Here is a 26723-nt window from a genome sequence, read left to right as displayed (position 1 = left end):
TACTTTTATTTTTCCGTTTTCTTTCCGACTTTCTAATTGCATATTAATATCATTTTGAGGGGAAATTTATCAGATTTCCTATTCGTTTGTTATTTTTTGCCTTAAATGTGTTATGCGATCTAAAAGTGTCGAATTTGCAGACGGACCGACACGGATCTACGGATGGATCGACGCCGACGACGAGCCTGTCGACCGACGATGATGACTGATTTGCTAGGGACGGTAGTTCATCGTGTACAAGGTAAGGTCAAATATTATAAGCACTAGCAGCATATATATGCAGCACGTGCCGTACCTTTTGTGGGCTGAGTCAGCGTAAGAATAAAACGGATTTGCCATCAAGGCGTTACTACCAGCATTAAATAAAGAAATATAGCCTCACTTGGCTTTCGTCCACTATGGCACATCTCTCGGGCGAAGCGCAGAGAAAAAGAGAGAGAGCGAGCCAACTGCTCGCATTCGTGCGTTAGCACTAAACTATATTACAACCGCAACGCTGAAGCATCGACGACGGCACCACCAGGCCGCGCCGTTTTCGCGTACACAGACACCGCCAGGCCGGAGCATGACGGATGCCTTTACGAGGCCGTGATTTATTTTATTATTGGCGGTCGAGGGCGTTATAATCCTCGACTGGGAAATGAAGCGATTCACGAAGAGTGCGCCGGTCGGCCGGGCGCTCCTCTCTCGCTCTTCTCTCGGTTCCCTCTCGCCGCTCGCGCGTAGCAGCGGAAATTCGATCGAAGCGCGAACACCCCGCTTTATGGATCGCGCCGTCTCGCTCGCGTGTTTACGGCCGCGAATCGAAATTACTCTTCTCGTAAAAACGCCCGTATTCGCGGCCCGAGAGTCGAGCCGGGCCCGCTCTCTTTCGGAAAAGGGCTCTTTTAGGTATCGCGAGTCGCAGCCGACAGCTTTTTTGTCGCTTGCTCTAAACTCTAAAACGAAGTAACTGTTTCTCACGGCTATTTGCGCGCCCGAGAGCGCCAGCTTTTCCTTCTCTCTTCCACATTTCACGGGGTCGTTGCGCACGTCTGCTTGTTTATAAAACGCCCCATCGTTCTCTGCAGTATCCATTTGTGAGAATTCGATCGACGTTTTACCGTTTACTGCGACTTCAAATTCCCGCGTCTTATACGATGAGGGAAGAAGCGACTCGCGTCGTTGAGATAAATTAAAAACTCTTCGCGTAACTTCGAACGATCGATGGTACCGAAGTACGCGTATACCCCGGGGGAAGTATAAAAAGCGCGGAAGTGGAAGATATCGGCAAAAAGGATAAAGTGGAAGAAATGGAACAGATAGGATAAGAACTGCAGGTTTAAAATTCACGAACAACTTTTGTATGGAATATAAAATGGAATTACAGTTTTGGTCAGATAAATACGCCACATTTTTTATAAATCATAACAAAACGGATTGACTACGACGTTAATCCACGTTCATAAGTGAGAGAAAAATGAATGAGATAAACTTTACTTTTTTACTAAACACTTTTTTTCGTATCTATCTGCAACGAGATCAAATAACACAAATCAAAGTTAGGCAGAGGCTTAAAATAGTTTTACGTTCAATACTATATTAATTGCCCGTACAATCAAATCTATGCATTGTTAATTCAGTTTTGCTCCACGAGATAGTTATCGCAGTTGAATAGTTCGAGTTGTAGCTAAGGCGCAAAGGTTTTATAAGAGCTGATGTGAAACACGCAATTCGATTTTTCGTTGAATTCAACGAACTTTCTCTGAGATTACGATACGTAGTATATACTGATAACGATCGAAACAAGAAGAGAAAGTTGAATTAATTTTGCCCGCTCTTTTATAGCTGTCCCCGAACGTTTTCCTGAACGTTCGGCAAAATTATTAGATCAAATATTGTTGTACAAAATTTATTTCGTTGATGTAACCGCGGTCACGAGAAATCGCAATTCAGTTGCAGCTTATTTAAAAAGTCTTAAGGTTTTCTTTTTTTTTAGTAAATAAGCGGTGACGTCTGAGAACGACTCTCATTATAAAAATTGAACGAGCACGAACAATAAGCATCGACGGAATGTAAGCGTGAAAAAGATTAAAGAAAGTGTATAAAAGATGACGGAAGAGGGAGGGTGAAAAAGGAGTGCCCGGACATAAGACGAAGAGCAATCGCGTCATTTTCGCGCGGTGACGATTCGACAAGGGAAAGAAAGTCGGAAGGCTAAGGGAAAACTCGTATTTGGATGTTGCGGGGGCGAGAATGGTGAAAAAGTACGCGGGCGCGCGTTGCTAATGGTAGAGATGGAGACGCGTGAGCATCCTGGCCGCGATCCTTTCAAGATCCTTCGGTTCCTCGTTTTAATTTTCTTCGCGGCTTGATTTCACCCTCATTCCGATCTCGACACCAACTCGAAGTATCAACCCCCCCCCCCCCAAGAGCGGAGCAGCCGCGGAGGTTTCTGACTGCGACGGGACCCACCCCAACGTCGTCTCTCAAGAAGTGTAAAGTCTCGGCACCCTCGGCTTAAAAAATTGATCCGATATCCCGCCGTGTTGGCCCCGCAATCCCATGGGGACTGAAAGGGACAATGCCGCGAGACGAAATACGAAGAAGGGAGGAGGGGTTCGTGTCGACGAGAAAAGGAGAAAGCGAAAGAGAGAAAGAGACAGGACACGCGGAGTAAAAAGTGGGACGGGAAGGGTACCAACGAGAAGACTAGGAGGGATGGTCCTGCAGTGATTATATCCGACAACCACCCCGAAAAACTTCGAGGCACCTCGTTCTTTCCTCATCCCCCCATCGTGTCGTCGGTCTTCCATCAGGACACGAATAAAAATGCTTTAAGCAATCCCTCTTCTTTGGATGCGATACTTATATTTAGCACGAGATGATGTTCTTTATACCGTCTCTCGAGTGAAAGGCATCACTGTAAAACACCCAAATTCTTGCAACACGAGTATAATTCTTCAAGAAATAATATTCTTTCAAACAAAGAATAAAGAGAAGTTTCGGATTATAAAAGCATAGAGATAAGAAATCATCATGTGGAATTCTTATCCTTTTCCTTAAATATATTATAAAGTATTAATTAATACAGATAATTCAAGCACGTAAAAAAGTATGAGTTAAATAAAAGAAAGAAATTCTATTGTGTAACATTAATAACTTTATATTACGTATATGCAGAGAAATATTTAGCAGAATTAGTACGCCGATTGAAGCCACGAAGACCGCGATCGGGTTATTAAAATCAGTGCAGTATTACTGCAATCTACGGCGCAAAGGAACGAGAAGGGTTAAACGACGACGATATCCGGGCGATATTATGGATAGTAACGTTAATATCGGCAGTATTCGGCAGAGTTACGATCGCGCCGTCCTCGAAGTCGCACATGAGAGGAGCTCTTCCTCGAACTTAGCCCTGGGGACATTATGCAATATCCTACCTACTCCAGAATTCTCTCTCGACTATCGACAACGACGTCCACCGCCACCGGTACAACGGCGACATCGTCTCATCCGGCTCGGATCCACCTTAAGTGCTCTCGAACAGGCGCTGAAATCCGAAGTCGGGTTCCTGCAACGCGAGCCAGCTCGATATCGTCCGAATTTCCGTTCGGCAAGACGACGGCGTACTCCCGGTCATATACTTGCACGATGGCTCGACATTGTACAAGGGAGGGACATAGTTGTCGTCCCCTCTCGCCCCGCGGTCGCGCTTTAATGCCGGTCGAAGCGAGAAGCCGGCTAGACGAACAAGGAGGATTTCGCGGAGGGATGAAAGGGAGGAGCATTAAAGGAACTCGATACGGCGAGCGTCGTGCTCGAGGCACTTGGGTCGGTAACCCTGGTCTCCTCTGAATGATACTAACCTAACCCAAGGAAGTAATATCGTCGTCCTGGCCGCTCGTCTAGATTGCCGTCGTCGACTCGTAAGTTACGTACGTCGCGTAAAAGCATCGCCCGCGAAGGACGGAGGAACGAAACTTGGATGTGTTTCGAGTCGCGGAGAACGGGAGTTCGCGAATCACGTTGCGAATATGCACGCACACGCGGGAGAAGAGAATGAGAGGAAGGTCGATTTCTCTTTCTTTCTTTCTTTATGTTTCTCCAGTAGGTGGTCGTTCCCCGGACGGTCGGCGATATTCGGAGAACTGGGAAATTAAAATAGAGCCCGTGGAAAGAAAGTTGTGAGAGAAAGAGAGCTCGCTCGCCGCCGTTTGTGTACTCTGAATTTTATTGTGTCGCGGAAGAGAGAAGCGGCGACGTCAAATAACACGCTGAACGACGCGGGAGAGATTTTTGACCTAAATGTTGAAGATGACCTGACCGCGTTGGCAAGATCAAATTTCTGTTACTTCAGAAAATAGCTCGTGGAAAATCCATTCCGATATATGGAAGACGAATCAATTTCTTACCTTCGAGCGAGCAACAACTGACCTCTTTCCACGTAACATTCTTGAAATATAAGCTTAGTGTTCGAACTTTTTTGTTTCAGATTATAATCGATACCGTGTGACAAAGTACGCGCCGCGTCGCGAGATCAATACCGGGAGTGCCGTGCAAGTCGCGCAATCATAAGTAACGATATTGCTGATTTTCGCGCGTGAACGTCGCCGCATCGCCTCGCGAGATCAATACCGGGAGTGCCGTGAAAAGTGTCGCGCGATCATAAGAGACGATATTGTTGATTTTCGCGTGAACGTTCCCGCGTCGCGTCGCGAGTCGTGAGTGAGTGTGCCGACGGAGATGCGACAACGGAGCAACGAAGGAGGATCGAGGAGAGGAGGACGAGGCCTGGGAGGCATCGGGCGACAGCGGGGCAACCGTGGAGTAAGTAATTGTTATTCGTTTGTTATATTTTGCTGTCCTGTGGCGGATTCCGTCACTTTCTCGAGCGCGACTTGATTCGCCCGTTACGTGATACTCGTTACTCGATCAAGGTTTAACTCCGGCGCAATTTCGCAATTTCCGAGTTCGATCTCCGACATATGCGAGATACGCGAGAAGAGATTACGTCGCGAACGTCGCGTCTCTCTCTTATTCGCACGGTCGTAATATTACTTGCACGATTTTTCGCGAATTAATTATGCGAACGAGTCAATGCGGAAATATGCAGCCGCGATTGTTTCTTGCATTAAAATCAGATATCTGTTAAAATAACATTTTCAAAATTTAACGGGCGCGATAATTAATTATTTCTAGTATCGATTATCTTGGACACGCTGCTTTAATGTGAAAATATTTTTCTGTTACAGATCAACGCAGGGTTACAACGTTACAACTCCGCTGTTGCGCATCGGCCGGTGAGTAATTTTTTTATTTTATTTGTAATATATATTTATGAATGAAACACGAGTCGAGAGGCGCGCGGATAAAAAACAGTCGAATAGAAATTTTCCGGCGAATTATTCAGATAACATTTAAATGAGACGTGACGCATACATAGGGCACGAACAATTATATTATTAGTGTTCCCTAATAATAGAGAAGACATTTTGACAAAGAGTATGAGGATTCGAACTTTTCTTTTCACATTTCTTTCTGTCGCAATCGCCCAAGTGTCACAATGGGAAGATAGATTCAAGGGTCCTCCTTGCAAATCGAGCGATTCCGCGTGTACGCGAGAACGAAGAGGAGACGAAGCGAATCGGGAAGAGACGCGACGAAATAGAAGAAAGACCGACTGGCGCCACTTGGTCAAACACATTCACCTTAACTCTTACTTAGCACCTTATTTCCATACGATTGCAAAACCTGACGAACGCGCGCTTTTATCCTGATAGGTAGGCGTGTATGTACGTGTTGCGCGTCGCGTTGTAAGTCGGAGGCATAAACGTCGGGGATTTGTTCGGAGATTTCGTTTCCAGACAGCAGATCTTTTCCCCTTCTCAACCTCTCTTCCCGCGGTCTTTTCCCGCGCGGTGTATTCCCGTTTTGCCCGTCTCGGCACAATGGCATGTAATAAATCACGGTGACGGCCTAGCGTGTAATTATAGAAATATTTTTATCTAATCGTAATTATGTGCGTTCGCCTACTCGTCGGCAATGTTGCAACGAGCGCTTGTAAAGCAATCGCGCGCGCCTCCTGGTCCTACCTGGTTGATCCAGCTTGATCTATCGATCGTGCCCGTAAGGTCATCGCCGTCATCGACTGCCTTACAAGCGCAACAAACTGTATCGGCTATCTATCTCTTTCATCCGCATAATATCTGTTGAGCGTGGAGAACAGACACTTCTTGCGTTAGACAAACAAAAATAAAATCTATGTCATTACGTTAGTAATAGCATGCAAGTAGGTTAATTGACTTGGCAAGGCGCGAACCAATACTCTGACGATTGCTCTTATGTATTCGTGTAGGCAGGCGATAATACATATATTCGCGGATAGGCCATTTGGACCGACATATTGACGCTAACGTCGTTATCCCGGGTTTGCAGCTTAGGATGATTCTGTAAAATACGATCTGGATGGACAGGCAAGAAGATCTAATTAAGCGAGTATCCTAAAAACGCTATCCCGCCCTCGTACCCTCCTCGGCAACAATGCCTTATTATATCAACCGAAATGAAATGGCGCGGACATAAAAAGAAAAGCATAATTACTGTATAGGGGTTGCTATGGAACGACCCCTGCGTTACAGTATACCAGAAGTGCCCCACGGGACACCGGCGGGATTAGGGAGGGGTACGATGCAGGCGGGGCTACCAATAAGAAAAATCGTTTAATTTAATAACCCATCAAAAATATTTTCATCGCTCGCTGACGGGAGAGCGTGGACGCTCGTGGAAAAACGGACGACTTATCAACGAGAGAAAGAGAGGAGGGGGGGTAGAGGGGCAGGGGAAAAGAGAAAAGGAAAGGGAGAGGAGCGGAGAGTCCGGGCGGTTAATGCAAGCTGCCTTAAGCTCTTAACGACGGCCAATTATTTCCGTTAAGACGACCACTCGACGAGTAGCTGCTAACGAGACGAACCTACCTTCGAGACATTATTCCTTCGTTTTCGTGCCTTAACGATGAATCCTGTAGTTCGCGGAAGGGAACGAAGGAGAAAAAGTCGAGGTAGTATTTACATAGTCCCTCGAAATAAGGACGCGCGAATTATACGTGACAAGCTGAGAAGTACGTCTTGGAGAGTAGCGTGTCTATTGGTCGGCAGAATGGCGTGCGATAACGACGTAGACAATTCGAGTGACGTTTCCACGGGCCGGAATCGAGTCTCGAGAGCGGCGAGTCGCGCGTTATCGTTTGAATCACGCGAGCCTCGACGGAGAAGATATTCCCTTTCTAGTACCAATTAATTTAAAAATTAATTACCATTTCGCGAGTGGCCCAATTAAAATGGCACAATGAGGTGGTCGAGGCTGAGACGCGTCGAAATCGATGTCGTAGACGCGAACGAAGTTGGAAAAAAATCGGAAAATAAAGACGGAAGAACGAGGAAAATCCTAGGGCACGGTTAATGAACTGATTTAGAATTTTCTCGCGGTCTGGTGATAAGGAGCCGACGCTTTTAAAATCCGAAATAATCCTTATAATTATCAAATCCCGGCACTCTATAGAGCATCCTCGAAACGATCCTGACTCCTCATTACCAGCACCGTCGCGGCATCAAAAGGACCTTTTTCTTACCCGCCTCGTGCCCTCTGTCTCCTTATTCGTTCGTGGTGGAAAAGAAAGTCGTAAAAGGGCCGCGTCGGAGATAAACGCGAGCGACAAATTGCGACAAGTCCGCGGAAACGGGCGTCACGACGATTACGATGACGAGGACAAAGGAGCGACCGCTAACCGCCGCGCTAAGGATAGATCCGCGTGAAAAATATGAGAAAGAGAAAGAGTTAATAGTAACGAGCACTATCAAGACAAACGGCCAGACTTTCGGACGAGTTTTCAGACGAAGCGCGGTGGGAGAATGGAGCGGACGGAAGCGTTAATTACTAAGGTTTACGAATTCTCGGGAGGAGAGGATAAATTAATATGCTAATTTTTTTCCGCCGCATCCGCTTCCTCGAACTTTAGCAGACTTTTACGATTTCTGATGATTTTATACAACATTTCGCGTCGAGATCTACCTGTCGCTCTCGCGTTTAAATGCATGTTCTTCACATGAATGCAGACGTATTAGACCAAAAACAATGTGTAACGATGAAACTCAATTTCAAATATAATTTTAAAATAATCTTTGGATTAAACTTTTTTTTTAACGAAATCTCTTAATATTCCTCAATCGTTAATCTCGAGTCGACTAGATTAGCGACTCGGCTGAGTTAACGGTCAACCGTAATATCACGTTGAGTAAATAGCAAGGAATCAGACGTAAATGCAATATATAAACGCCGACTGGCGGCTTCATCCAGTTCGCTTTTTAGCCCCCCGCGAGCGGCCAACGCTATCTATTGTTTCTGCCGTACACCCGCATATCCAGCGCGATATATCTTTTCGACCCTCTTATTGCTGGGGGTAGTTTGTCATGTTAATTTCGCGAGAGTCGCGCGAGGGTGGCTGAGCTGGGCTTTTAACGCGCTGCCACCGTCCCAACGGCAGGCGGGCGTCGGTTCCTCCGTTTCTACCGTCCGCCTCCATTCGTCCAAGCCGTTGCCGCCGCAGCGAGATGCAAATCTGCCCAACGCCGATGAAAGGGTTAACTGAACTGCCGGCCATTAATATGCTAATAGTTTTCGAGTCTCGCGATTCCGGCTTATGAGAGTGATTATCGCCGCGTAATGACCCAGAAACGCTTTTTCCGGGAGGGTACTTCCACTCCTCCTCCTCCCCTGAAAGCGTGCATCCACACCTATATATATTACTCGCCCGAATCGCCGTTACGCGGTTTTCCAATGCGATGGTTTATGAGCCGCTTTGAACCGCACGACGCGCGTGACGTGGATTACTATTTCGGATATTCCCTGGGAGAATGATCGTCTATAGACGGGTTTCTTGAAAAGATCAATTAGAATTAATCTCGTGTCCGTCACGTTTTGTTAGCGAATCAAATATTTTCATATTATTTACGATCTGGAGCACGCTGTCAACTGACCACCATTATGCCCAAGACAGATGCGGGTAGCGATAAAGATCCATTGAACGTCGGACACGTGACATCGCACACGCGTGACGCTATACATCACAATGGCGCGCATTCTAAACGTTACAAAATAACGTTTGGAGAGACGATTTCCTATACGAGCACCCATATTGCACTCGGCTGACCTCGTTATCGCGCCTATAAAATTTCACGATCGATTAAAAAGATATGGCCCTTTGAGAGTTTCAAGTCTTTCTCTCTTCTCTGTCTATATATACAATATCTCTCTCATCTTTATCGCGAGAGAACGCAGGAGCTTTAACATCCGGCCGTAAAAAAAGGCGCCGCGAACGATCGAGCGTGTCGAAGTGTGCCGTAATGCATGGACAAACCGTTCGGCGCAGCTCCGCAAAATATCCACATCGGCTCGCGACCGATACGTGATCTCGTTACAGCGACGGCTTAAAACTCCGCCATCGACACTGCAATTCCGTCAGCGTGGCGCCCGGGATCGGCGGTGGGCAACGAGCGATGAAAAAGATCCTTTCCCACCCGAGTTTAAGCTCTCTTCTCCCTCCCTCTTTTTTATCCACTCTTTTTTTTATATACGCAGGCGGCGCGAAAGCGATTTACACTCGGCCACCACCGGTGTCGATCTTCGGGGGTGTCGATCTTGAAAACTCGTAAAGCCGAATGAGATTCACGCACTAATCCGACAGATGATTAAACCTTGGTTTACTGCCGCGTTGGCGTTACGATGTTGCGAGAGGGGGTTGTGAGAGGGGGGGGGGTGCACGAAGGGCGCAATCGGAATTTCTCAGCGTGCGTGCTCCTCCATCAGTCGCGTTACCAGCGATAGCTTGTGCGCTCCATCGATCGCCCATCGTGCACGAGAGATTAGGCACGTACCTACTGGTTAACCAATTGTTGTAAATTATAGCCGCCAGCGTCGTCAGAGTATTGGAATCCTAAGCATTCGGAAAAACGTTCTTTGTGATAATATAGTAATTTTGCGACTTTTCCTAGTTTTATACACTACATAAGTAGCCATTTGGAAAAATTTCTTTCGTGCACAATGATAATTTGGTCATGTTAATTGATTACTTATTCAGACGATTGTTTATACAGCACATTTTTATTATAACTGGACGCGCACGAATTTAATTATAAATGATTCGCTCGTGAATACGCGATTCTGCATTTTCGCGTCGAAATTTCACATCGTAACGCGCAATAATCGCTGCGAGAGGACAAAGCGTCGTGCGATCACCGCGATTTCGCAAGGTATGAATACTGAAATAGACTCTGCGAATGCGATGATGGTGGAACGTAAAGCACGGTACGGCACATAAGTTGCCTATCTTCTCTCGACACTCGGTACCAGCTTTATGCGTTGGTCATAAACACGAATTAATTTCAATCGTTCTATGCGCGCACCTACGTAAACACGTGTGCGGCGCGGCGCGTGTACGTGTTGCCGGCGTGCGCGCGTATTGGTGCACGAGGGGAGGCCAAACATAAAACAATAATGGCGAAACATAAACGACAGAGCACTTAACACTTGGCACTTAAACAACTGGCAAATTGCTCCCTTGTCAGTCCGGCCTTAACTGAGAATTTAGGTGCCGGAACTTGACGAACGACCACGTCCTAAATCGAAATAATCATCCGACGAATCGCCTATTGTCTTCGTCTCTATCCCCGGTGTGGTCAATCTTCAGGACAAATATCCCCGAAACAATAAACCACAAAACGGTAAATCTCGCACGATGCTAACGCGTATCCAATTTCTCCACAGGGTCAGTTTCGACCATTGTTTTCACACAGTTGGATATATATAGAAACAATTTAATTATCCAGTAATAATATTGAAACGAGTTAAAAAAATTAGTTTCTAATTAATCAGTGTTACATATTGATGAAAAGTACATATAAATACAAATAGGAAAAGATATTTGAGATAGTATTACTATGTATTTCAAAACAAAACTTTTAAATAAATGCATGATACGAAAATGTGAATGAGAAAAAATACAAATTGTCATAAGTTTTTTGTAAATCGTGGATTCATATATGCTTGTGTAATTAATTAAAAAATGTATGGGGTCGAGGGTCACGAGGAATCCTATTGGGAGAAATCTGTTCGATAAATTTCTCTCCTTTTATAAGACGTAATGAAAGTCAAATAGCGGTCTGGGCACCCCGCGCAGTTTAAAACGTTTTCCAGGATAGTGAGGGGTGCGGGTGACGAAGGGAGAAAAATGGGGGCAGAGAGGGGCATATGGTGTGTCGTCGCCCTTGGTACGTATGTACGATGGCCCCCACGGAAACTAGCACCCTTATTATCACCAGAGAAGCCGAATTGTCGGTGGGGTGTGGAGCCGCTTTTTAATTTTACAATATCCCCATAAAATATTCGCCATAACAGTAAAAGTAGACGAAGGCTAAGCCGTGATTTGCGAGCGAGCGATATTGCGGTGCCCCTTTCCCCCTCGACTTGATCCTGTCGTTTCGTACGTTTCGCCTCTTTGCGCGACGAAAGAGATCTCGCGACAAGGACCTAACTAACGACGGATATCTGCCGTTCAATGAGGGGACATCGCGGCCGTTCTATGGGATTTAAGTGTAGGATCGTCGCGAAGTCTGAAATCTCCAGATCTAGACTCGGGGACAAATGGCAGAATCTTTCCGTCGGATTACGGAAAGCGCGAAATGGCCCAGGCCAACTGATCAAACAGACTCGGTGCTGTCGATTAAGATGTTTGCACAGCCACGCCTTCGCAGATTTCTGTCTCGCGATAAAGTACATAACTTCGGAGCCGCGTATAAACCATATTGCTATCTTCGCGAGGAGTGCACTTTTCGTATCTGTTTAAAGTCCGTTTATCAATTGATATTTAGACTCGCGTTTTCGACCACATCGAGACTTCATAATATTTTTCTCAGACGCAATAACCATAGAGCTTCGACTTTTTCGTAAAACAGGCAGCTCGTTAGAAGCCATCGTGTCGGGATAACGAAACAATCTCCATAATTTCACGAGGCAGAGGCATAAAGATGCAGCAATAACGAAAAATCTATAGGAAGGCATAAACGGGAGGCTCGTAAAATCTAAGCTCTCTCGCGCGCGCGAGCAAACTCCGAATCTTCCGGTATTATCGACAATGGACTAGTCGCGCCCGTCGATACGGTATCGGTGTCGGACGGGGCGAGACTTCACGTAATGTCCGTACGAACCGGTCATTACGCGATGGATGCGCAACGGCGAAACCGTTTGGCGAGAGCGAGCGAGCGAGCGGGCGAGCGACGAGTAAACCGTTTTCCAGACGCGCATTACGCGGACGGCTCCGCCGCGCTCGAACGAGGAAATAAAACAAACCGGGGTTTTGTGGCATACGATAGCACTACTCCACTACAACCGTACACGTACGTATGTACACGTACACGTACGCGTTACGTACGCGTATGTGCGCAGCTAGGTACCGCTCCGATAAATGCACGAGATAACGGTACGAAGGTATATCATTATCTTGTACGGCGGTAAAACTTTCTGCCTCGGGCACCGTACACCATTCGGACGCAACCCCGCCGGGCAGCAGGGAAAGGCTGGCCGTGAATTTTTAATTTTTATTGTCCCGGGAACGACAAATCCATTCCGGATCCGAGATCCGAAGGATCGATAAAGGACAATCCCACTGCGAGCGCGTGCTTTTATTGCCGGATGGATCGCGCGATTCCGCCGCGAGGATGCATTTTCGAGAGGTCATAACCTGGCGGAAAAGGGCGGAAAACGATCGTTAATTTTTCATTCTTATCTTCGCGCGGTTATTGTATAGAGCGTATGGCGAAAGATGTTCCTCCATAGATATGAAATGATTGCTTCATCGCTAAAATCAATTCTTTTTAGCTCAATTGCATTAGAAGAAATCAAATTAAAACGAAAAGATTTAATAAGTCGTCAATTATATATAAACACATCACACACAAATAATATATACTTTTTTAAGTCTCGACTTCAATTTCCAATGTATGCTATATACATATGTATTGACTAAACATAACGAATACTGGCTCACTCGTAAGCAAGCATTTGCATCAAGTTGGTCTTTAAAGAAAGAAAAGTAATTTATTTTTTTTATTTTTATTCAACGGTAATGTGTGGTATGTCACAAAGCGTAGCATTTACGAGACACGTCGGTCGCACGGCAACTCCTGGACGATCGGGGGACGATTGATGATCCCGGATGAGTGACGAGAGACGGATCGCCTCGTCGAGATACCACGGGGGAGGCTTAAACGAGTATTTATGTCCGTAAACGAAGGGAAGAGTTAGCGCCGCGTACCGCTGGAAAATAAATAACGTCGCGGGCACGCGGGGACGGGAAAATCCTGCGGCGCTTGCGTGTTCTCCAATGGTACGCAGTGTGTAAAATCTTTCTGCGTCGTGTCAGAGATTAGAGGAAGCGTACACGAAGCGGAGATGTACGAGCCGAGAATATACGCGGGTACGCGACTGCTAAAAATAATTACTCGCAATTTTGTACACAGTGTCACGTTTGCAAATTAAATTTTATTTCATTATGTTTTTCAATTAAAGTCACGATGGATTTAGTGTCGTAAACGCAAGATCAAATGAACATATTCATTACATCATGATTATCCGCAAGATTGAATTTAACTCTATTCTGCGAAAGGTGTTCTTCGGATACTGCAACAATGAGGCTGTTATACGGTAAAGTTTGATGGACACGGAGCTTCGTACGCTACACGGCACAATATTTTCGTCGTACAATCGTCGGTGTGCATTAGCCCCCCCTCTTCTCCCCCAATAATCACGAGGGACTTTCGTTTCCGCGTAAGCATTATGCACGTGGACGTCATTAAGAGCCAGGCTTTAAAACAACCTCTTACGCTTTACGACTTTCTGCGAGCGAGCGTGTGTTTCTCCTCGCGTAATGGTTCCTCGTGGAAGCGCGCGCGCGCGCGTTAGAAGCCGAACAAAAATTGACTGCCCGTCAGAAATACCGCTTCGTCTAGATCGACGCAGATCGCTAAATTACGCGTACAAATTGGCGAAAAATTACCGGGCACGTTTGTTGGAGTTAGACATGCGCGCCGTTATCAACGGTGAGATCGCGCAGTCGTCTACAGTTTATTAAACAAGATTGCACGCGATAATTGTGCGAATAATGAGGGATATGGTCAGTCAAATTTATCACCCCTCTTAATCGAACCCCACTTTTTCGGTAACTTAATATTCTGCCCTGTCAAACTTGCATTCTATGAGGGCAATCCCGGGAGTACTTGGACGAAGAAGAAACATTGCCAAAATCCCTGGAGTCCGCAATTAGCTATTTCGCATTCTGCGCATCACGTAACCCGATTAACCGCATTAAATCGTCAAGTCGTCAGCAAAAATTTTCGGGAGGGTTTAAGACGGAACTCGGGGATTCTCCCACCTTGAGAGAGTAACGAGAGGGTAATCATAATTCCTTGGCCGGGCGCCAGCCAAAGAGACAATATTAATTACACTCTTATAATAACCAGATGCACTCCGTATGAAGCCTCCTCCTCCATCTCTTTCTCTCTCCTTTCTTCTCTCTTGACGCCAATATAAATGGTATTCATCAGCGGAGCGCGAGCGCATTATAAACCATATATAAGATTCCATCAGCATATATCTCCCAGAGTATAATCCACGGAGTGGGGACCTCGAGGGATTAAAAGGCGGGGTGGTATGGGGGACCGACGAAAGGGGGAGGCCTATTAACGAGTACATTAAAACGTATAAACCTCGCGATGTTCCCCGAAACGAGTCAGTCGCTGCAGTGTATTCTCCCGCCAGTAATTTACGAGGTACCGGAGACCTCTCTCTCCTCTCTCACCCTCCCCCCTTTTTCCCCGCTCTTTCGCCGTCTTCTATACCCGCCGGTTCCTTTCGTTCTGTCCATTTTTTATTGTTCTCCCGGTTGCCCCCGGCTTCCGACTCCTGGTTAGGCGCTCGTTGAACGCCTCCACCCTCTCCTCTTGCGAATCTCTTCAGTAAGGCGGTCGGTCGCCCGTTCTCTTTATTCCGTCGCTCATTCGACCTCCTCAGTGCGCTCGGCGAAAGAATTTGGGAGCTTTAACGATTCTCCGACTGGCAAACGAGGCCGGCTTATTGCGCGGGCTTAAAGGATGATTTCCTGCGCGTGATTTTCAGGAGCAAAAGGATCAGACGATGCTTTTCGTCCTCCCGCCCTCTCGAGCGGCGTTTATTTCATTTCGTCGAACCGCTGGGAGCGTTAAGCCACTTTTTTCTTTTGCTCTTTAGTTATTTATTATGTTATTAGTACACGTAATGACGTTTAATGAATATATATGTAAATCTCTTATTAAAAATAATGGTTATATTTCTCTACAAGTGAATTGAACGTAACTTTGTATTGTGCATATCTTTCTGTATCTTAGTCAATTAGTTTTTTTTTTGTTTCGAGCAAGCAACTGTGAAAAAGCAACTGTGTTTCACGCGACAAACTGATCGTAATCAACAGACTGATCGGGAGAATTGGATTACATTTTGTTTTTTGATTGATCGATCGGGCCATGAGGTGCACGATAATCTAACTTAATTAATCGATAAAGCGGACATGGAGCGGATGCGAGCGGAGGGATATCGCCCTGGTGGCTATGGCGGCGACCGCGAAAGGCACCTCGACAAATCGCCGATCAGATAGAGAGAGGCGGCTACAGCGGGCTTGCAGTTTTATACACGGTGGCGTAACCGCAGCGAGACGGTGGGACACCTGCGCGGTCCCACACCGATGCGGATCTGCCGTGAGCGCAACCGGTCGTAATGGTGATTTAATTCCTAGCACGTGAGATCGTCGTCGTAGATGCCGTGCTTTTTAGGTGGCTTAATGGCCACTTGACACACACACACACACACACACACACGCTCTCGGGGGTGAGGGTGTCAAAACCCGCGCAGGTGCTCTCGGGATACGTGCAATGACACGTCAAGCACGCCCGCCCGTCGTTTTGTCGAACGAAATTAGCGTAGCGATGACTTTTCCAGGCCGCATGCAACGCGTACAAAGATTGATATCTAAATAAAACATATGAGTTTGGTAGAATTTAGGGTGTTCTCGAGGGTGACCGTATGTACCGAATTAATCTTATGAAGTTTAATTCGCGATTCGCCGGTTTTATTCTTCCCATATATACGCGTGGGGTTGTTCCGACAGGAACAAAACATAAATCAGTGACAATCGGTACCAATATTTCGTCGGATATGATTTACGCTTCACTGGAATTAAACCGGTACGAATCACTGTGAAGTTAAATAAAATTAACGAGGTTATTATTTTTAAGTATGCAAACTTGATGACGAATTGGTAATGAATAAAATTTCGTCTTTTTCATTCTCAAAATTTTAAAGTTATTTCCAGATTGTTTCAAGCGATAGAGATCATCATTGTATCGCTTCCGAACAAATTTCTAACTTGCCCAACCTTACGTGTATATATTTATTACACGATTCCATTTAAATTTGTTTCATCATTACGATCGTTCGGGTCCTTAATTGTGCCCTTCGAGCGGAATTCAATTACATCTCGTCCCTCCGTCGCTCGCCCGTCATATTTCACGCTCCAAACAGCCGCCGAATACGAGGAGCCCAAAAAAAAAAAAAAAAAAAAAAAAATTCAACGAGAGACGAAAAAATGGTAGGCACCGGACGATTTCGCGGAGGAAAGTGATTATGAGTGATACGCGGCAATATCCACCCTTACCCATCGGGCAGAAATTCACTTGCCGAGGAAATTAAAAACAGTCATCCAGCGCCGAGCCCGCTAATGGCGGGCATCGTTCATGTCAATATGGGCCATTGCCCGTATTACCATATTACGCTTAGGAAAGCACCGGCGGTGGCGCGTATTCTCTTCGCCGGGTATTGCTTATAAATACCGGCAATTACAAAACAGGGTGGCTTCTCTTTCGCGCGCCCCTCCCACGTACTCTCTTTCTTTCTCTCGATGTAGGATGGAAACTCGATTATATATAGTACGCACTCGGCGTTCCCTCTCGCAATCTCGTTAACGCGCGTGCGAGCTTATCTGAACGAGCTTTTATTTTATTCCTCGCCGTACACATCCTCGCGTCCATCGACGATCTCCATCGTTCGCGGCCTTAAACCGCCATGTGCGCGATTAAACTCTGTGAGCCGCTATTACATTAAATCATGTTTATCATATTAAAAATAACGCATAACACTATTTACGGAAATCAAACAGTAATTGCGGAAAACGTTAGCAAAAAAAGTCGGACATTAACTTTAATATGTTTTTGTTTCATCAGAATCTAATTAATATTGCATTTGATATTTTTCGACGATGCTCCTACGGGTTAATAGAGGGGAAAATTCAAATTACGTATCCTTTTGATGAGAGCTGCCATTCGATATCGTCATTCCATTAAATGATATGTACAGAAACAGAGAGAGGATTCGTGGCGCGCGTAAGTGCATTAGCGTCAATACATTATTGTACAAACAAATACGCGTTTATTCGACGGACAAAATCGAAACGATGCATCCGGACAAATAAAATATCGCTCTGTATGCGCGAGCGGGCGCTCATTGCCGACCTGACATCGACTCGATTTTGTACGGATCGCTGCAGAGCACGCACAATGGCATAAACGGCACGTGCAGCCTCAAGACTTCCGATCAATTAACTCCACTTTCAATTCGTGGCACGGTTAGGGACGCGCCGTGCTCTTATAGTTGTTAGCCGTGTAACCATCTCACCATTTTTCCTTTCCCTCCACGCCGCGCGCCGCCGCGCGAATACGCCACCCTCTTAGCGCCCCTGTCGAAAAGAGAGGATCGAAGCATATTGACGGCCGATGGCGTTCGACCGTGGCACGATACATGGCTACAAGGGTGCTCGAGGGATGCGAGAGTAAATATTAAAACGCGTCGCGCGGAGTCATCGGGACGATAATGATTGTCGCCGAGTAGGCATACGAGCCGCGCGCACTTATATATCTGAGGAGACGAGGATTCGACAGTCATGGGAAACACTTCTGAACGTGTTCGGTTGTTCGAAAGACGAGGACCATCTCGTTCATACACGAAGGAAGAGAAAATAATACTAGCTCCCTTCGAGTTATGTCAAGATTAGGAACGATAAAAAGATATCGTATATTTACTTACTCGATATCAAATACCTGTGGTATTTGATGCTTCTCGATGAAATGTATATTCAAATAACAGTGCACATGAAGATATTTTCTCATTATTATCATAGGCAGAGTAATAGGCATTTAAAATTTTTCTCTCGAAGATTTTCCAATAATTTCCAATCATGTAAAGAAATAACTTGAGAATATTATTATAATTTTAAAATCTAGATTTTCTTATTTTACTTAGATGACTTTGAAATCTAAGTAAAATACGAAGTATTTACTTAGATTTTAAAATTTATCTATGTAAAATATGTATTTACTTAGATTTTAAAACTTATCTCAGTAAAAAATCTAGTTTAAGTAAGAAAATCTAGATTTCAAAGCTTTTAAGAGTTTCAAGAATTTTTACTTTGTATTTAACTTTGATTTTAAAACTTATCTAAGTAAAATAAGAAAATCTAAGCAAAATACTTTCGTAAGAAAGGTACCAGGACTTCAACACAGTGAAAATGTTATAATCTAGGATTCTCGATGATGAAGGTGAATCATTTGGTTTGTAAGTGGCATCGTAGCAAAGTCAATTAACGGCAACTATCGTAAATTATAGAAGGATATAAGTACGACGAGGTAATGGACCGACTCTGCTTCGCGTATGCATTTACATGATTGAATATTCATGGAAAATGCATAGAAGCGACTGGCCGAGTCGTCCTTGCCTGTGTTTGCACAGAAGCGATCCTAACTCTGTCGAAGCATAATATCAAGCGCGGTGCAAGAACCCGTTCAAGTATCATTCTTCGCCGTGCGCTCGGCGTGACGTGCAGGTAGCAATTTCGTTTTGCTGTTTCCATACTTCCATACTTACAGCATTTACTCACAACTATCGAAGAAACGACAACGAGAAAAAACACCGTGTTTTCTTTCTAACATTATCTAATATTGTATTTCCATTATGACTAAAATTGACCGAAGAAAAAGATAAGAAATTTTGATTTCCGAACAAGCATCGAAATGAAAGTAAACTAAGTAATCAGGGATCTGCAAATAAAGAGGTCTATATTTAAAGTGATAAAATCATAAATCATGTAGATTTTGTCGCACGTGGAAAGTTTTAATGTTTTTCCAGGAAAGAGATCAAAATCACATCTCACTATTTCAAGTTTTTTCTTCCCATGTCGTACCTTCTGTTTCACCATTATCAAAGAGTGACTAACTGCCGTTTATAATGCGAGCGAAATGATGCGTGCAGAGATACGCAGGTAGACACGCGTGCGGTGGCTGTATATGTGCCCCGAGAGCGGCGGCCTTAATAACAGCATGCGTTTCACACTGTGCCGCCCGAGTAAACTTTACAAAATATCACACCGAGGGGGCCAAGCACGGCCATTCTCTCCGCGAGACGCGGCCGGCAAATGAATCAGAAAATAGCGGCGGGAGCTTCCCACACGTGTCGAGTCACGTGTTAGATAATTAGATATTCTTTAGGCCGTGCGTTAGGTCGCGCATGATGTTCCATTAGATCGGAGTTCGACTCCTCGATCGAGTCTTTCATCCCCTCGCGGGTTTTCTCAAAAGCACCGTTTCCTTATGCCGATAGATTTAATGGTCGAATAGCGTGCTGGGCAGACTCGAGATATCGTTTGACTCATCGGCTCTCAACGGAAGTCGTATTACGCCCCACGAAGCATATCTCTCGCGAAGGAAATAGCAGAAAATTAATTAATTACAGCGACGCATACAGTTTATCTGTACATTTAGCAAAAAATAAATAACATTAGTAAATATAGGTAGTATTATTTCCAGATGAAGCAATAAATAGAAGCTAGTAATACTACAGCTAGAAATATTATACATTATACAAGAAAATTATTGCTAGTCACACGAAATTATATTTATCGTATTATTGCAATCTAAAATAATATTCACATATTTGCTCTATTATATAAAATCGCTCTCTAACGTATATAATATCGAGATTACCTCAGTTAATGAAAACTCGACAGGCGTCATACACGATTAACGTTTTACGCATTGATTACAAAATGTGGAGTGCAGGGAGAAAATTATGATATAACCTGATTTAGCCTGAAATAATTGTTGACCGTGCAAACGGGGTAGAGATATATATTATCACAAGTACTTTGTCCATCAGAAATTCATATCGGCCAGTGAAAGTACAACGTACCGCGAAATAGACGAAACACGCGTGTACGTAAATATACATATACGCGATACACCATCGTGTAAATCGTCGACCGGCGATGGATACGTTTGACACTAGCATGGATCGCATCGTTAAACGGTATGATTCGGATTAAACAAGCCCGATGGGTGGAGTAAATTTCGACTGGAGCGGTGTAAAATGGCATTTTGTAACGGCGCGAGCATTGCGGTTCGGCCACGACTTGGGGATTAATGCATCCTGGGCTTTACATTTCATTGGGCTCGCGGGTTCGACTCCCGTTCGCGTTTATACGCACATAAATGGAGGCGTTAAACCGACTGCCTGACAACTCTGATAATTGCCTCGCGCGTAAAACCCGTTACGAGCCTTGTTTGTCAGTTTCGCTAACGTATATTACCGCGTTGCTGGTACACCCTGACTTCCCTCCTGCCCTCCCAACCGCTCCTGTCGTGCTTCTCGCGTTACAACACGCTCTGTTCGACTTTATTGACTCTGGAGATGAGATCGAGGTTTCTTGCACCGATTTCCGTTCCATCGATTCTCTCAATAAGGACTAACGAGATGTGCACGATGAAATAGCGGTGGTTACGACCACCTTGCTCACATTCCTTCAGCGCATGTACTTCAAAAAAAGTAATATTATTACAGGAAATTAATTTGTTTTTAAAATGTGCCAGCAACAACATCCTCTCATTTAGATGCGGAACCACGCTATCTATTACCATTATCGCTTTCGATTCGCGACTAGATTTTATTTTACAAAACATTTGCCGTGCAATTATATATGGAGAAAATAGTTAATGTCTTATTTAATTCGACAAACTTCAATTTCAGAAATAATCAGGTTGCATGCGATTTAATCGCAGATGAACGCTATTCGCGGCAGTCATCGGTATTGTGTTGGAGGAATTCATTTTCCAGCCGCGCAATTCCATTGAATAAAGACGGTGGCGTTAATTTATCGGCGCGACATTTGCACAGTTCGATTAATGCGATTTCCGCGCGTTGTAAAGGCCAATTACAACGTAATCTCTCTGTCCGTTGTACGCCGCGCGTTGTACCCGCCGTAAACTAGTAACCACGCCGGTCAAACGCAACCGGCGCGTAATACAGGAATAAATACAATAATTACCGATGTATTGCGGTGCCGTGACGCAATGCAAATTATGCGCTTTCGTGTCGCACTAGACGGACACGGCCGTTGCCGAGCACTGTCCCACACTTACTGAGAAATTAATGTAAACACACGCGCACAGTAGTTACGTACGTGTACGCGTCCGTCTATTACCGCTGTCGGATGCACGCGGCGCTCGTCGACTCCTACGCAAACAGTATTGTTTGGATACGATTACGAGAAGAAATCGAGACCGTTCCGTGGAATAACAAATGCACCGCAAGATTACGCGCGCGCGCACGCATGCGGTATTACATCGGCACGTGTCGTAATCTGTCGACATGATCGACTACCGAAATAAGCCAAAACATGCTCATCGCGTGTCGTTTTGCGAATGTACTCTGATCAAATAATGCATGTTACGATTCTACTGAAAATAAAAACGACGAATTCAAAAGAGGATTATACACTTGGATCAGGCATATTGTGAGTCGACGAAAGTATAGGGGAAGCACAATTAATAGTTAAGTAAATGTTAATTAATTTATTACGCATTTATTTATTTTGCTCATGTCTTTTCCCTGTTATAATATAGGGAAGGGTAGAAAAGCGCCGCGATATTAAGTGAAAGTGGGTACGAGGGATGGTTTCCGGCTAACCGCCATCGGCTCTCACCCCTTTTCAGCGAACTTCCACCCACCAAGTGATTAAAAACAATTACCGTTTCATCGGACCCTTCTAACCCGCGTAATGAGCATCCTGTTGCTGGGACAAAGAAAAGAAATTGTGACAAACTTTCCAGAGTCTACCAATTTATAGAGCATCCAATCTCTCGCGCTCTGATAACGCATCAGACGCCTCTAATTACAAGTAAATCAAGATAAATTAGTTGTAAATTTGAGTGTATAATATTTAATGCATCTTGTGGTCGATGTACCTTGTCCGCGTTTCTACGAAAACATTTCTCGTAGATACGATATTCTATCATGCGGAGGGTAATCCAACTTCCGTAGTGAGAGAGACTGAATACTTGCGCAAACAAGGGTGGCCCTCGTGTTAAATCACGAGGTAACTTCGAGAGCCAGCCAGCCAGCTCTCGCTCGTACATCGTCGAATCAGAAACTACCGCGTGCCCCCGAGAACATTGAACTGAATGGATTCCCGCGGAGTTTGGAAATGCCGGGGCTAATTAACAATTACGAGACGGGGGAGGCCACGGCGGCTATTCATAATCATAATCGACGGACCATGGAGACTCCATGGAGTCTATTGTTGGTAGCTTCCGCGGCGTCGCTTCCGACAAAAGACTATGCCGTGTCTGTGGTTATCCACAGCGAGTGATGCGCACAGTCTTTGTTGATATTGCCTTCTGTCTGGGATATCGCGATGGGTTATATTCACATAATTTAATACACAGATATATACATCTACATCTACCGCCCCTATAAAGGAACACTTCGACGTCATGGATATCTTTGAAGGCGTGAAGATATATTCGAGATTTTGTAATTCGAACGAAAAGCGGCTGTGAGTCTAAAAAGCAAAAAATAATTTAGATTTGTTAATATTACATTTTGTTATTACGCCAAAATAATTTCGGGCAAACGTCGTTTACTACCGCTGGAAAATATCCTCGCGAGGGACTTTAATGGATTTTATTCAATTTTGAGAGAGCGGTTGCGCATGCAAAATATGACGCGGCGCGTTTATACAGAATCGACCGGCGCGGCGAGTGATACGCGAATAGAGAGCAATCACCCTGGCATATTGATAGTCTCTCAGGGATGCATGGAGTTTCGCGATGGATGCTCAGTGTTTACAGGGAAAAATTCGATGTTTTCCATTAAAGGAGGGTGCACGCAAAATGCGGTCCATTCGCGTTTCACGCTACAGTTTTCTCTTTTCACGTTAAACGCATCAGAGCGTTTCACGTGTAACGTAAGAGCCGCTCGTTAAACATGATGATAACGAAAAAAGAAATAAAAGAAAACGGCGAAATTGATGAAGTGGCCACTTTTTCGTTAACGCAGCGCATCAATTTTACATCGCGAAAATCAATAATGCATTTACATGGTAAAGTAAAGTGCCTTGAAAAAACTCTTCAGAAAACTTTGCTCTCTCTAGCTTTGCAAACATTACAGTTTAATCCATTTTCCCGGCTTTAACGCGACTCGTTCTCCGTCTAACGAGAAAACGACGCAATATTCGGAAAGTTGGAGAAAACCGAGCAACGGCCGTTACACTGCGGCCGGTTTCTTTTCAATCTCCACCGAAGTGATTCCACGGTTTAATCAATCGCACTTGGCGCAATTAAATTTTCTTTAACGAGGCCGACAGTTCTGGGAAATTAACGAAGTCGAGCAGGTCGCATAGATTAAAATCGACTTGCTCCGTGCGAACGGAACTCGGTGTATTCTCTCTCGCCATTACCACTCTCTCGTTCACTTTGTCATCGTTCACTTTCACGTTCTCCGTGTCTCTCGCTTCTTCGTTAAAACCACCCCCTTATCCCGCTGTCTCATCGGTCCGCACCGAATTTGGGTGCCGCCACCGCAACCCTTGGCAATATCGTAAGTAATTAAACAATTTGCCTACAGATGGAGTTTTTAGCCGAAGCATTTCACGCTTACTCGGCCCGACCCGCCCTGTTGTACATTCTCATCACTATGCATAACCGCATTGCTCCTATATTAGAGCGTCCGGGCATCGCGCCGCTAAAATGCTCGCGTGATTAAAAATGCTGTCGCGGAAATTCCGACATCAGCAGAATGTCAGACACGACTACCCCCTCGGGGGTGGAGCAGTCGAGACCCTTTACAACGTTCTCGCACGTCGACAACCTGTCGCGCGCGTTCACACGCATTCAGAAAGCTCCGGTAATTAATCGCGGAAAGTGAGTGGAAGAGGAAGACAGGGGAAGAAAATAAAAGATAATAAGAAAAGACTCGAGTAGCAAATACACCCTGTTTCGAATTCGTAATTTTGTCCTTTTATTGGTAAGCTCGAAGCAGATCGCTTCGTGATTAGCACGACCACGCGAAGGGCGTGTTCCTTGAAATGACTGTTGAAAGCGATACATGCAACGTTATCGTCTGTCTTCTCATTTTAGGATATAATAAGTACCTACTCGCGACGTACATACCCTGTATTTTGTCGTACTTGTTCCGAAATTACAGCCTGGAAGATCGCAAGCGGACTGTTTTCCCCGCGCTATTAATTTTATTACCTCGTGTTTACACTCTATTTCCGCAAAAATTGATGTTTATCTATATTCGGCCCTATATACAAGGTACGGAAACGCGCACGACAAAGTCCATTATCCACCTGACGGTGTTCCACTAATAAAAACTCTTCGCAATACAACCCCGCGTGATGGAGAGAAACAACCGGCAGATTAGGCGGAAGGGAATCTTGCGACGAAATGTCACCCTCGTCGTCGCAAACGTTGAAACGAGGAGACACGAGGAGGTAAGGGGCGAGAACTTTTTTTTTCGTCTAACCTGTCGTACGGCAGTTAGCGTTCAACCACTGGTGCTAAGCCTCGTTGCAAAATACCACGTTATATAGGGTGCGCCTTTTCCAGCGCTATCTGAATCTTTATGGGGTAGCTTAAACTACGGGGGTAAATAGCGAAGGGCGGCTTGGCTAGTCGTAATGGCGATGTCCGAACCGTCGTGTCACTTACCACCCCTTTCCGCTACCTTCCGCCGTCCGGAAAGGGTGGTACAATTCGCATGTAAATCGCGAGTACATTCCTGTCGACGTTGTGCGAGTTGAAAGAAGATAAGGGGCAACGACCGTGCTAGGAACGTCTTCTGAATGTCGCCATTCTCTGTTTCGCGAGATCTATTAATTTTCTCTGGACAAGCTTACGTATTATTCCTTACGTAATACCGATTCCGTTTAAAATTCAAAGTCGCGATTATTACTTACTATGCATTAGTAACAGGCACAAATGATATTGTTTAATAATATAAAGTTACAGAATAATTAGATTCTATAATAACGTGTGAGTATGTGTAAAATGACACGACGGATTAATAATGGCGAGAATGCAAATATCGTTTTTTGTCGACTTGATTAGCTCTTGTTCGCGACATGGGATTTATTCATGTCGTGTTATCAACGCATTAGTATAATCGTGTCCCGACGGCACACTCTATCACTAAAACTACCTGCACTCTTATGCGTGTTCGGCGTCACTCCGTCAAATGCGTCGCGGCGCCGCTGGAAGGCGTAAAAAAAAGAATAATTTACAGCCCTTGAGCGATATGAAGCCTCATGCTTGTATCAGTTACACGGTCTAGGGAAAAAGCGCACACCTGACATGACAAAGAACTGAAGAAAATGTTTCTGTTGTCGGTTAAGATAAAAAGGGAGACAAGAGAATGCTAACAGCAGGTTTCTTATAAGCTCTTGGCACGAAACTATTGGTCGTAACTATCCAACGATCACAATAACCGTTGTGTACGCTTGCCTCCGTCTTAATTTTTTTTTTTTAGATTTACTGCCAGTAATACGAACAGAACAAAAAGAAAACTTATGATTAGGTACAGAATAATTGAGAAACCAACAGCGTTTTTACATAGCGTTCAAAAAGATATCTCGTACATGCTAATATTTGGCAATTCTAATAATTGAATTCAATGTATATTAACTCAGCGTATCCCTGTGTATGCAAGACATCTCCCTAATCCATATAATTGCAAATTTTCCTTAATATTGACAAAATAAGGTATGATTGAAATTTACCAATCGCGCTCCGCTATTCAATAAAGTCTACCTCGAGAGATCAAAGGAGCCGTTTTCAATGGAACGTCATGAACCGCCTTGGAAACATTATATACCTATCTCTAAAAATCTCAGACGACATAAAGATGAAGTCCCAAGGGGATCTCGTTCTTTTAGAGAAATATCCCATCTCGAGGATCCGCTTTTGATGATTCGCTGTACTTAACGTCGCGTGATTTATACGTTGCAATTCTAAAAAGTTTCGTTTCACGACTGATTAATCTTAGACCGGGTATAAAAAAGAAATGATTGTTTGACATACGTGCGCGACACAGGAGGTCGAAGCGAAAAGGAAAAATGAGAAATTATGTGCGCTCGTTAATCATTAAACGAATAGTGAATCACGGGAAATATGTGGAGTGACCGGAGGGAAAATGACAAACTAAAACTCGACGTCTGGGCGCGCGTTTTAGAGCAATTACTGGCCGGTGACCGAAGGCAGATCAAAAGGGGATTGATCACA

At 44.7% G+C, this 26723-nt stretch overlaps 1 long non-coding RNA gene across 1 annotated transcript in view; it reads left to right on the top strand.

Moving 5' to 3' along the window:
- The first annotated feature begins 4716 nt into the window (after nt 1-4716).
- The window catches only part of LOC139817507 (uncharacterized), a 47290-nt gene continuing 25283 nt past the window's right edge, over nt 4717-26723 (top strand). The window contains exons 1-2 of the long non-coding RNA XR_011733244.1: nt 4717-4809; nt 5235-5282. This is a non-coding gene — a long non-coding RNA (uncharacterized lncRNA). The remainder of the gene's footprint in view (nt 4810-5234; nt 5283-26723) is intronic.

Source organism: Temnothorax longispinosus, chromosome 8 (genome assembly GCF_030848805.1).
Source record: "Temnothorax longispinosus isolate EJ_2023e chromosome 8, Tlon_JGU_v1, whole genome shotgun sequence".
NCBI lineage: Eukaryota > Metazoa > Arthropoda > Insecta > Hymenoptera > Formicidae > Temnothorax > Temnothorax longispinosus.
The sequence above is the reverse complement of the archived record's forward strand: the minus strand, read 5'-3'. Positions and strand labels throughout refer to the sequence as shown.